Source organism: Accipiter gentilis, chromosome 8 (genome assembly GCF_929443795.1).
Source record: "Accipiter gentilis chromosome 8, bAccGen1.1, whole genome shotgun sequence".
Lineage (NCBI taxonomy): Eukaryota > Metazoa > Chordata > Aves > Accipitriformes > Accipitridae > Astur > Astur gentilis.
The window spans coordinates 14688223-14702082 of record NC_064887.1 but is presented as its reverse complement, the minus strand read 5'-3'; positions in this window follow the sequence as shown (position 1 = coordinate 14702082).

The following is a 13860-nucleotide window of genomic DNA, read 5'->3' as shown; positions in this document are numbered from 1 at the left end:
TTGCACCACGACCGCAATTCTCTACAGAAAGTACAATTCATCAGTTTAATGATACAAAGTTTGCCTTAGCCAGCGCGCAGGACAAAGGCAGTTAGTCTGTAGTGCTGACATAGCAGCACTAAGTCCTCTGTACCATAACACCTTACAACCTCACTTACAGTTTGGGGAGGATTCCTTTGAGCTTGGGAGTTTTGTTGATTGTTTGCTTTTTTGCTTTTTCTTTTGCTGTTATAACAGAGAAGCTGAGACTTTGACCAATGTGGTATGACAAGCATTTGTTATCACATTTCACTGCCCTGCAATAGTAGCTCAAATAAAATCCAGATTTTGCATGCTTAGCCTATCCAGGCTGAACGTTTCCATCTGTGACATCCTTCCACCATAGTCAGTGTGATGTGGAAGGAGAGTTAGTGTGTATATGAAGAGCCAGGATTTTGCAAGGGAATCTTGGATTTTCAGTTAAGGATATCTGACATACCCCAAAATGGCTGACCTAAGTCCATGACCACACTGTGGCATACTGCTATTCAAAGCCTAACCCAAACATGAACAAACTTCATTGAATCCAAACATTTGAGATGGGTATCCAAGATCTTTTGTATTCTGTTTTTATTTCTCTCTCACAGGCAAAGAATGATTGCTACATGACAGGTAGTCTCACTAGCAGAAACACAATAAGAAATATTAAAGAAAAGTTTTGATTGTTTGTCAGCATGTCCCCTTAGGAAAAACTGCCACATAATAGCTGACACTGGTCCTGGCTCTGCACACTTATGCCATTTGACTTGAAGTGAAGCACAGTGAGTTGCAGCTGGCAGATATTATTGCCATATTGAAGTATTTTACAGAGTAATGGTACATACAGGCAGCATGGCATATTCCTATCAGTTTCTGTGTACTTTCTGTTCAATGGTACAATTCTGTATATGGATACTGAAGTGCTCTCTGCACTTAATTGACAAGATCTCTGCAGTGATACAGCACGTTATTTTCCTTACCACTGCTCAGGTAAACTGACAGTAGAAGTATGATGAGTGTAAATTAGTTATAGACCACATAGGCCATATCAAAATCTTCAGAAGTGTGTGGAGTAAGATTAAAAGCCTGAAATTTCATGAGAGGATGTTTATGTAAGTTTTCAGAACAGGCTGTGGAGGAATTCTGCATGCAGCCAGTTCTTCAGTACTTCAGCTGAATAAAGCAGAGACTGTGAAGTCAAAGAACAATGAAGTTTAACAAACCCTGTGTTGATTTAACCCATGGTTCTTAGCATATCTTACTGTAAACTGTTCATCTTGGACTTAAACATATTTATTTTTTTAAAAATCTGGAGCACAACTAAGTTGTTCCCTGATGATGGTCAGTGGTATAGATCTCATTTCTCTTACTAAGTCTTTTAATAGAGTATTTGGCATCTACCAGCACAATTTAAGACCTTCAATTACATAAATTATTCTGAAAAGTTGGCTCATGGAAGTCCTTCAGAATATTTGAGAAAGCTACTTCAAAGTGTGACTAAGCATTGTAGAGTTTAAGATTCTTTTTCTTTGAATTGTACTTAGAGCAACTTATTTTGTCACTCAGAGCAGACAGCATCATACACTACCAAATGAGTCTTGCTACAGAGGAAGTGTTTTCTCAAGATAAGTCAAGTATTGTGGCTTTCAAAGGTCAAATTTTTAATGGATCTTATTCTGTTCTACTGTTTGAAAATAGAAATAAAATACTGCTATGATTAACATCCAGCATTTAATCAGATGCTGTTCTCTCAACATTCATGCAGCGTTTGTTTTGGTAAGCTACTTGCCAGGTCTGAAAGCCAGAAAACCTGTGAGAGAGAAAAGAGGAAGGAGGAACCTAGAGATAACAGAAAGGTCAATAATACTTTTTATCTTAAGAGTATATGGGAGCTGGACACTTCTGGTGTTCGTGGAGGAGTAGATTAGGAGGAATTAAAAGGAAATTACCTATTTGTATCATTCTGAAGGCTCAAAGTTTTGAATTTTTCACAAACTCAGAGCTATATTAGGGGGAACAGTATAGCTAGTATGCATTGCTAACTTGGGCAGGATGAAATAATAGCCAAGCATCAGAGTGTTTCTTAGGACACACACACAGTGTCCTCTAATGTGGTATGGACTGAATGGATGTTAACATGGGAGGAGGGGTAAGAGCTGCTTAAGAAACTATCTGTTGGCTTCTAGCAGGTTGCAGGAGCTCTGGGAGGCCTCAAGGCAGAGTAGAATGGCCCATCTGCAGGAGCTGCTGTTACTAGAAAAAGCTCCCCTTTACCCTAAGAAGGAACGCTGAAATTTTAATGTTTGGGTTTATGACAAAACTTTTTAAAAAAAATTTGAAACACTTCCCTTTTAACGTAACAAGAGTTAATATAAACAAGTTGAAATACTACCTCAAGTTGTTTCAATAATGATCCATCAAAAATTTAGAAGAAATCAATGTACAGCCTTGAAAAAGTTTCAATTTTATCAAATCATCATTTTCTGGTGGAAAAACTGTTCCACTGGAATAGCTTCTGCAAGCTTCAGTAGAAAAATCCCCGGACAATTATGCAGTCCAATAGCTCAGCAAGAGTGTCTGTCCTGCCATTTTATATTCTTTTGATGAAAGCTTCTACCTCCTATGGCTTTTGCAGTTTATTCTTCTACTTTTGCAGCGTATCTGGTCAATAGAAGAACTGTTCTTTCCAAACACAAGAGAATATTCCAAAAAGAGAAATCTATGGGTATCTGTTTCAATTGTGCATGAAGTCTCTTTGGGCTAACGCTTTCTTTGTGTTATCTTATGGGAAGGCAAGTTTTAAGGCCAAATGTTCATGCAAAGGAAGTTTATAAATTACATGGGAAGGTGCTTGTAGGGAGAGTATAGATTCACTCCCTCACTGAACAGAACACACTCCCCTGACACAGCTGAGCAACCACAGCTAACCAGTGCTGTTGACACTAAATAGATATTATCATATTTTCAAGTAAATAGTTTGCTATTAGCCTGTAGAAAGGGGAAAAATAACTTGAATAAATCAAGGGAAACTGACTGTCTTAGAATGTAGGAGAAAACCTCCAATGAATTGGACAGGCAAATATATCATTATGACCTACTGGCTAACATTTGGAGTTTTTATAAACGTGAAGTTTAAGGATGTTCAGACTTTACAGAGCCAAACCTATACAGGAATTAGTAGTTTAATCACAATATTACTTGTAGACCTTTGTCTATCAGTTTGCCAAGTGCCCATGTGCCACCTTTCTCAAGAAAATGATTCTTTGACTCTTTTACTAGGAAACAGAAGCAGTTTATTTTATTCATTAATTGTTCACCTGATTCATGTGTACGTCTGTAGAGGAAGGGTACTTTTTTAAATGCAGCATTTCTGTTGAATTATCTCCTCCAAATATTCTTTAAATATGCATCAATATATCTGACTCTCTTTCAACGAAAGTGAATATTCCACTCAATATGAAAATTGATTTCAGAAATGGCTTTTTCCTCCTGGAAAAAAAAATGGTAGAAGTGGGGAAAAGTTCAAATATCAGAACTTTTCTTGGACTGGCAGAGAAAAACACCATCAAACAGGGTACATGAATGATGTGGATGTCACAAGCCCTAGGCTTAGGTCTGCATAATTCTGGAGAGCGGATTTAGTTTCATTCTCAATACCTCAGAATTGTTTCTTTGTTCCATTTCAGTTTCTGTAGATAATTAGCTGTTGGGGAAGAAATTCAGGGAGAAACTGACTCTGTGGCCATGCTTGGGTACTCATCTGTGATGTGGAAGACCTTGCTCAAGTCTTTAGATGCAGGAGATGTTCATGGTGAGCATATCCTCCCTCCTAGCAAAGGGAACCTGCTCACTTGCAAGGCCCAGCTGCTTTAGGAAAAGTCAAGTGTCAGGCTCACAAATGCAGAGCTGCTGAGCTGGAAAGCCAGGATGCCAAGGGACCCTTATTCAGACCAAACAGGACAGGCAACCTGGGGCACCATTTCATTGTCTTAAAGAAGAGGGAGCAACTGGAAAGCTTTGAGACCAGTGGGTAGTGTGTCATATAAGATCAAGTCTCACCAACCTCTGAGCAGGCTGAAGAGAAAAATTAAATCCCTTCCAGTACTCAGTCCTGCCAAAGAAGAGATCAGTCTGGCCTTGGGATATGGGGTATACAGCAAGGAAGTACAGACAATGTGGATTTCTCAGCAGCTTCCTCCTAGCTGTGCTGTAGGGTAGAGGGAACTTCAGCTACTTGGTGTATATCACTTGACTCTTGACCATTTTCTGGGTAATAGTGCTATTTATCGAGAGGAAAGATGGCAGGTGCTCTGGGACTGGGGGGAAATTCAGGGGGATAATGTGTTCAAGATGCCAAGTCCTGTGAAGGTATACAGCACCAGCAGTGAGACCAGAACCAAGAACCTCAAGGCTGTTAATGTAAGCAGTGACAAGCACAGAAAAATCACCCAGAAGGGTAACTACCAGTCCCACACCAAGCACCAGGACAAAGTCTTGCAAATGGCAGGAATTGCAGGGAATTACCTTCTGGAGGCCATGTACTTTGTGAGAGTTGTCTGATATCCACAGGGATAAGAAGCCTGGATGTGGTTGAAGAGAAAACTACATTTTCTCAAATTAATTATTCACCCTGGGTTATTCATTTGATTAGACTCAGGAGTAACAATTGCCTTTTTAAAGCTGTGTGAGCTCCTCATCTGCTCAGGAGGCAAGAAAAAGTTTGAATAAGTAGGAGAAAGCCAAAATGTTGTCTTTATTCTTCACAGAAGCATATATGTTTTCTTCCCTGACTCCCAGATGAATAAAGCACTTGCTACATGCACATCTTATGATTTGCTATTTGGTCTGAAAATATTCACACTGAACACTTTTATACCAGTCTTGATGTACTGCTAGCCATCATAAAACTATAAGGGTACATATAAGCTTAATACACATGAACTGAAATATATAGTTAATAATGCAATATGTAGTAGCTGATCCTTTCAGTGGAGAATGATTATATATATAAAAAATCTACTACTTATGCTTGGATTCATGGCAACTGTACATACATGTACTTCTACCTCCATAAATACTGACCTGGCTTGCGCTTCAATGAGATGATCTGTAAGAGGCACTACAGTTTCATTGACAGTAGAGCAAGACACATTGCAGAATGAGTTAAAGGACACCTGGTCATCACAGCTGATTCCACATATTTGCTTCATATCCCTCTATCCTTCCCAGATACCATCTAATTGGTTCTGAATTGTCATATTTAATCTCAACAAGCTGCCACTGTTGACTGTGAAGGTTCACTGTGCTACTCAGTTTAGCTATAGGGCTAATGATAGGAAAGGGGCGGAGGGGGGAGAAAAAAACCACCTTTGCCTTATGAAGTGAAGACATGAGAGGATATACTAGACAACCAAATGCCAGAGTTGTTAGCTGTACTACTTATCCCTCCACACTAGGGACACTGTCCCCAGTTTACAGTATACTTTATAGGTGCATAAGACGAGACAGTCCTTGCCCTGTAGAAAAAATGAAATCAGTGGAATTTCTTTAAAGTGTTCTTCTGACAATAGCTATAATAATAAACTCTGAGAGTACTAAATCCTGATAAGAGAAACCGCTATGACTTAATTTTAATAGCCTGTATATATATGTTATACGCAGCTAGGAAATTATTGATATTACCAATTGTTTAAGGTGAGTTATCTTGTAGGTTTTCGTTCAGTTTCTTTTGGAGGTACTCATGCAATAATGTCTTGTAACAAAAGTCTGTGCCTTGTGTTTGAAGCCCCAGGAAAGCTCCTGTTGTGTCTCCTGTCTTGTAGATTGTGTGCCTTGCTAGATTCTCCAAATGATCTGTGTGGCAAATATTTCTGTCAGCTTACCTCACATCTAGTGAAACGAACACATGAGAAGAGAGAAATAATTTCTGATTTCTTCATTTCCACACCAGCCTATGGCCATTAATCCTTACCTCCAGCCTGCTTACAGTGTGTTATTCCTCCACACGTGCTGGCCTGGGGACAGAGGAAGCTAAATCCTATTTTAAAAACAGATGGCTAGAACCATATACTTAATAAAATACTAAGCAGAACTCAGCATGAATCCACTGTTCCAACAGCTTTACCTTTTGACTCTTACTGGTTCTCTTTCCCCTGGGTATGTTACATTGCATGTATTTTGACTGCTCTCTGGATGGTCCTAGCTGTCTCTCCTCTCCTTTTCAAAACACCTTGTTGAATGAGAAGATTTTTGCTACATCTGTGGCCTGAGCAGTCTTCTCCAGAAGAGATCATATTGCCTAATTTTCAGTTCTGAAATGTTGATATCTCTGAGTCAGCTAACCAGACTCCCCTTAGAAGCACTTATTTTAGTTTTAAGATAAAAATTAGCTTCTCTTGAGCGTATGTTAGGTCATAAATTTAAGACAGTTGTTGAACTGTTAATTTCAGTCCTTTGACTGTAATGGACTGGAGGAACTAATTAGTTCAGATGTAGGTGGCCATGCTTCATAGGTGTTATGGTTTTGTGTGGTGCGGGTGGTTTTGGTGGCGGGGAAGGGGCTGCAGGGGTGGCTCCTGTGAGAAGCTGCTGGAAGCTTCCCTGGCTCCAAGCCGGACCTGCCTCTGGGCCAGGCTGAGCCCATCAGTGATGGTGGTAGTGCCTCTGGGAGAACAGATTTCGGAAGGGGAACGGGGATAGTGAGTAGTGGGATTTGGAATGTGAGAGGAACCCCTCTGCAGATACCGAGGGCAGTGAGGGAGGAGGGGCGCCGGAGGTGGATGCCCCCACAGCCCGTGGTGAGTCAGCAGGCTGTCCCCCCCAGTCCATGGAGGGGCGTGGAGGCCCCCGAAGGTGGCCGTGACTCCATGGGAAAGCCCACGCTGCAGCAGTGCATGACTGGAGATCGGCCCGCAGAAAGGGCCCACGCCAGGGAAGTTTGTGGGGAACTGCAGCCTGCGGAAAGGGCTCGCGTTGGAGAAGTTGAAGGGCTGTCTCCCGTGGGAGGGACCCCACGGTGGAGCAGAGGACAAGTGAGGAGTCCTCCCGCCCTGAGGAGGACAGAGCAGCAGAGACCAGGTGTGGGGAGCTGACCCCAACCCCCGTCCCCTGTTCCCCTGCGCTGCTGGTGGGAGGAGGGAGAGAACCGGGAGTGGGGTTGAGGCAGGAAGGCAGAGCAGGGGGGGAAGGCGTTCTAAGGTTTGGGGTTTTGTCTCGTTATCCTTGTTTTGATTTGATTGGTAGTCAATTAAATTGATTTTGTTTCTTCCCCAAGTTGAGCCTGTCTTTTGCCCGTGACCATAAGTGGGGAGTGATCCCTCCCAGTCCTTATCTCGACCCACGAGCCTGCCTTTATATTTTCTCCTCATCCCACTGGGGCTGGGGGGAAGGGGAGTGAGCAAGCGGCTACATGGTGCTTTGTTACTGGCTGGGCTGAAACCATGACAATAGGGAAATACCATCTAGCAATTTACTGTTATAGCTATTAGGGAAGAACTGTCTCTTATTTGTAGACTCTAAAGATGTTTATAAGCACTATTTCAGATCCTTTGTATGGGCAAAGCCTATAATTTTACAAACCCTGCGGACAAATCAGCCCCATCTCATTTGGTTTATCTACTGTGGTTCCTCTTCTAGCCACTTCTTTTCCAACCTTTTTTGCTTTTAGACATATTCAGGTTTTATAACTGTCAGCAAGAAGAAAGTAAAAAAAAAAAGAAAAAAAACCCAAACAAACAACAAAACAACTGTATGTGTGATATAAAATGGTCTAGAGGAAAGCTAAGAGTGAAATATTTGCTGATAGACAGCGACTTGGCACCTCTGGAGCCAAAAAAACATCAGTTTGGAAGCCAGCAAATAACATTTCTGTGAGTACAAAAAGTAGGGACCTGAAAGAGAAAAGTGTGACCCAGTCATGACAGCAAAGAGAAGAACAGAATCATAGAGCAATTTTTTTTTTTTTCCTCTTGAATTTACAAAGCTTGTCTTGAGCTAGGAATGCAATTTCTTTCTTAGGACTTCCGTCCTTCATTCAGCCAATATTTTGTCTGGCTGCCTCATGTTTGCTTCTCTCTTGAGCAAGCAGAAACTATGCCATCAGTTCTGGAAACAGTTTCAGACACTTTACTAACCCACCAGCTGACATTTAGGTCACAAGTTTTGGGGAGCTCAGATTCAGAGGATGCTTTTACAGAAAGAGGCAGATAACATTAATTCCACTTCTAACTTTGCCACTCATTTTGTAGGTAGATATTTAAAATTTGTGCAGAGGAGAGCGCCTTTCATTATGAAAACAGACTGATGAAAATGTGTCCATTTAACATGAACAATCTGACGCTTCTCTTTGCATGTTAACTGAGCTCTGTTGAGGGTGTGATATAGGTGTCTAACAACACAAGAAGAAAAAATATCACTAGAGTGATGTGATGGATTTGGTTGTTGAAATAGATACGCTTGCCTTGATTTATCACGCAACGGCCTAAACCTCCTGTGATGCTGCTGTCCAGCTCAAATCCCTCTTGGAAATTAATCTGGTATCAAAGTGAGTGTATTCTAAGCAACCTGTGTGTCACATAACCAGGGCTTACTCTTCAGGGCTTGCACACAGCTGTAAGAGCTGGCCAAGTCTCTGAACAGTGAGCAGACTGGAAACCTTCTCTAGGAAAGAGGTGCAAAAACATGATCAAATGTTTAAAAAAATACAGGAGTAGTCCCAGGAGAAGAAACATCTAGAATTTAAATCTAGTAAGTAAAAGTGAAACTAGTGCAGGTACCATCTTAACAGTTTTGTGTCTGTATCATGCAGAAATGGGGGCCAAAGGACCCAATTTTTGTTCTAGCATGCCATGAAAAATAAAATTAAAAGCAGAAAGGAGAATTAGGACTGAAGTGCAGTGAATCTTAAAAAGTGGTCAGGGATTTTTAATTGAAAATGTTTTCCTCTATAATTCAGGGAAGCTGTGTTTCTCTGAGAAAACTGGGATTCTGCCAAAACCTTGATTTATCCTTATAAAAGAATGATACATTGTTTCAAACTAATACTGCCAATTTGTCAAGAATCAGAAAAAAAACCAAACAAACAAAAATAAAAAAAACAAGCTAATGTTGGTTTTGATTAGGATGACATGGATAGCTGTCAGTTTGAGCCACTACAGTGTCTTGTGTAAGTTAAATTGCCACAGTTTAATATTACCATTTTTGTATATTGTTTTTTGGTGTGTCATCCTGAGAAAGGAAAATGGAATAATAAAGCAGTAGTTTGCTAATGATGTGCATAGCACTTCAGTGACACAGATTTGCACTGAATCAACCCTATTTTGCTTAGCTTCATTGAATCATAACATTTCAATGCTAGCATATCACATTTTGTTTGTTTAAAAAACAAAGCATTATTCCTGAATTTCTGATTTCCATTCTAAACAGGAATATGCTTTAAGAAAGCAAGCAACTTTTCATCCTGATGCAGGGAGAAAATTCAGAAATTTCCCATGAGGCAGAAATTCAGATTTTTATTAATATTTGTCTTTGAGCAGTGAGTAGAGATCCACTTCTTGCCAGATAATACAATGGATAAATATTGGCATTTCTTTTACATAGTGGAGTCAGTGTTAAGTGATTTGGGGTTTTTGGCTGGTTTGGTTTTGCTCAGTGTTGGGGGGGGGGGGGGGGGGTATTTTAGTATAAATGATGATACTTGATGTTTCTAACCCTTTTAACTGTGAATGACTGAATCAAACTGTAGAGGGCTATTACTCTAGAGATAAGATTGTGATATGCTCTTTCTTTAGGCCACCAGACTCTATACCCTATAAAGTGTGCATTATAGAATACCCTTCTTATCCCTCTATCTCTAACCTCCCTGCTGCATCCATCCTGAAACCCTTTTTACTACTCAAAAAAAAAAAAGGAAGTTTGAAGAAAAGGAGCTGATAACAATCTCAAATGTTGTTAAAAGTGAGCACTTATTAATATTTTAAATAACTGAATATACTGCAAGTTCTGAAGAATTAAAATTAGTTTTAAAGGCTCTATAGATCAAATTAATTTCTTGAGTAGAACTAGAAATGTCCCTTTCAGGATAAGAAGCCACTGGAAAATCTCCTTGATACTTTTCTAATTCTCCTCAATATTCTTCTTATCCTTCTCTTTCACTAAAGGAGATTTATCTTTTATTTAAATAGCACTAGATACATTTCACATAGAAAACTAACTTCAAAAGTACGGAGCTTTCTTCTTACCATCAATTATTAGAGCCCTCCAGGTGTTTAGTCTCCTACAAAATTACAGAGAACTTCTTAGGTTTTTGACAGATTCAGGAGGGGTTACATAGCCAAGAAATTCACCTTCAGTGTCAAAAGACTTATCTGCTCATGGCAAGCTGATTTATTTTTTTTAACTGTCCTACTCCTCTGAGGCCCATAATACCTATATATTTGTGTATAAACTAGGGATTTATTCAAGATTCTGTAAAGATCGCAACAAAGAGCATTATTGACTTATTTTCCTGAAATTGTGTCACAACGTAAAGCTCTTGCAAATGGCAAATGTAAGGATTTTCATAAGAATCATTAAAGGGAAGAGGTTGTGGGACACGCTGCTCTTGTTGCAACCAGACTTCAGGAACGGCTGATGCTCGCAGCTTACCCAAGGACAGCCTGGCCAAACACTGGAGTGATAAATACAGGTGGTTTCTGAGACACAAGGGCTTGTAGCACTGCTGCAGACATAACACCTCTGAAAATCAATTCGGACTTGTATTCTCTTCTGTTCTATTTCTTTCTGAGATTTATTTCAGCTGAATGGCTGCCAGTGCTCTCTTTATTACTGTCTCTTGGAGCCTACAGCCACTTCAGCCAACCGGCCCTGTCTAACTCTGTCTTCAGTATGTTTTGAAGTTGTTTTGGCTGAAGGAGGAACCAGTGATTGTAGAAAAAGCCTCTTTTTCTCCAAGCCATTGCTGGGCTTTATATTTTCTAACACTGGAAACAGATCAGAAAAGGGTGGGAGGGAAGGGAAGCCCCCCAAAGTCCTTCTCTTAGGACTGCTCTGCTTCTACCCTCAGGACAGGCTATCTGTGAAGATCAGATAATATCTGAGATGCAGCAGCTTCTCAACACGGTGCCAGCAGAATCTGCAGAGCCCTGGCAGAAGCATGCTAATGTCTTTGGGGTAGTTACTTTATGTTCATTTAAAATGCAATTAAAGAGAACAAATACTGTGAGGAAATGGACAAGATTTTACATTTGCATACAAAAATTAGGGGGAAGATCTTTTCAGCACATTATAAATTTTATATAAACATTTTGGAAGGGAAAAATATGTGGCGATAGTATACACTGATATAATGAAATAACTGGAATGATGGTATTGTTGTCCATGGGGTCAAAAATTGTTCCCAGAAAAGAATTAATAATTTACGGCAGTGTTTATCCCTGTAATTAAATACTGTGATTGGGAGCCACATCCTGCCTAGTTTTTTTAAGTCTGCAAAAATTAGTCCTAAACTCTAGAAACTTACATGAAAAAAGTACTTTTAGAAAGTTATTTTATTTTCTGTCTAAAAGGCTCCTTTGCTCTGATTTAGAATGGGATGAGCCTTACTTTCAAACAGAATTCTGGATGCAGGCAAGGGAAACCATGGGATTTGTCATGGAAAGGGAATTGGGAAAGAGGAACAAATCTATGCTTTTGTACTTCTAGTGCAGTTGTACTTAATGGTAATAACATATTTCTTAACAAGCTTAAGGTCTATGGTGCTAGATGCTGTCAGCTGGAGAACACCTACCTGGCCATTGAAGGACGTGACAAACCTTCTGGTTAGGCCTTCTCTGAGCTTGAATAAGGCATTTTCTGTGTAAGGTCACAGAACTAAAATTGTAATAAAGCAGTAATATTGAATAGTACTTTTCTGGGAACATCTTCTGAGCCAGTATCCCTTATATAGCTCTTTAAATACGCCAGGAGTTTAATTCTAATCCAGAGTAAAGGGATGAATTCCCATTTCAATGAACTTTACTGGATGAATGCAAAAGCAAAGGCTTAGCTTTTGGCAGGCTACCTCCCCTGTTTTTTCTGCCTAACATTAATGAGTTTGATATTAGCATAATATAACCACTGCATTTCATTTCTAACCTGAATAATTAAAAAAAAAAAAAAAAAGCTGGAGGCAGAAGGAGAATGGGGGAAGGGGAAAATTGTTTGAAATACAATCTGCCCTGGTTTCAACTCTTGGGTACTAATCTTTCTTGGCAAGCTGAATACACTGAATTTGTTTATGCTGCTGAATGTGTAGCACAGAGCACATGTAAGTGGGGGAAAAACATGAATTCCTGCTTGCCCTTGAACAATTGGGCAAGCAGATCAGCCCTGCAATTCCTTATGCCCGATAAATCCACACAAAGGTAGGCACAGGGGAGGGCAGCTTCTCTAAATAGCTGAGAAATATTAATAGCAAGAGGGCTTGAAAACACTGTGTGCCTATGGGAGCAATGAAGAAGTGCGAAAGGACCAAATCCCTCATGCTGCCTCTGGGTTTGGAAGACCATGAGGTTGAATATGATACTGTGGGAGCCACACTTACTCAGATAATACCTGTGTAGATCACAAATGTGCTCAGATCCTCAATGAGCTTGGTAGTAAGTCATGTCCTTCCTTATTACCACCACAGAAACACACAATTACAAGTGCCACAACCAGAAACTATTAAAAAAAATCTCTTTTTGTCCAGTGAGCACTGACTAAGATACAGCTATGGGGTCATCACAGAAAAGCAATCCATTATTTTGATTAGCGTAACACTTAAAGGCCAGCTTGCACATTAACTATTTTAATTGTCAACTGCAACAGCACTGTGGTGTAACATTAAAGGTGCTCTAAAGTTTGCTGTTTGCTGACGGTGCATGACAGTTCTGCAGACCATAACACTTTCACAAATGCTCTGAGGCAGGCAATATTTTTTTTTTCCTGTGTAGTTTGAATTAACATGAGTCTGTCTGAGAGAAGTCCAGATGGCTGGATTGTTATTAGTCACCCACACATACTGTTCCCTTGTAGAAAGAATAAAAATTTAAGTTCTGAAAAATAAAGATGAGGTGGTTTGGGGGTTTTGGTTTTGTTTTTTTAATCTGATTCTGTAATTCCTTGATGAAAACATTATTGTTCTTTAATTTGAATGACATTCTGGGGAAGCTGCTCTAGCTTTATTTAGTAATTGTCCAGTCTCCTTCCCCATAAACAGTCATATGTTTGTTGTTGCTCTCCTCAGCTGCCTTTGGATGTTTTCCTGTATAAGTTTTATATCTCTATATTCCCTTAACCCTTAAAGGTTAGAGAGAATTTGCTGAGGAGCCTCTCGCTTGTTTTCCTGCCCTCAGGCAATGGTCTGCCTCTGACTCCTGTATCTTCCTTCATTACCCCTGGGACAACATGAAGTGGCCTTGTTTCCTTAAAGCATAGAGTAAATCCTAATGATGGATTTTTCTTTCTGAATCCCACCAGTATCCTCTGAGGTAGCCCTCCTCCCTCAGTTCTCTTTCATCCCCTTTTCTCTTTTGCAAGCCTATAGTTGGATAATATTTATTTATTTATTATTTTTAAACATCATTATGAGGTCAAACAGGCCAGTCAATATCTGCTGGGGCTGCTAGCTGCTCCCACAGTCAAATCTAGCCTTCTGCCACCATGTATCCTATAAACCCCTTTTTTAATTGATGATAGTATTTGAATTCAGAGTTTATTCTGTAGTTTTTTAGTCTTTATGAGATTATGGAAGAGATTTTTCAAAGGCATAAACAAAACTTATATGTCCAAGTCCCATTGGCTTTCAGCAGCAATGGTCTGTGC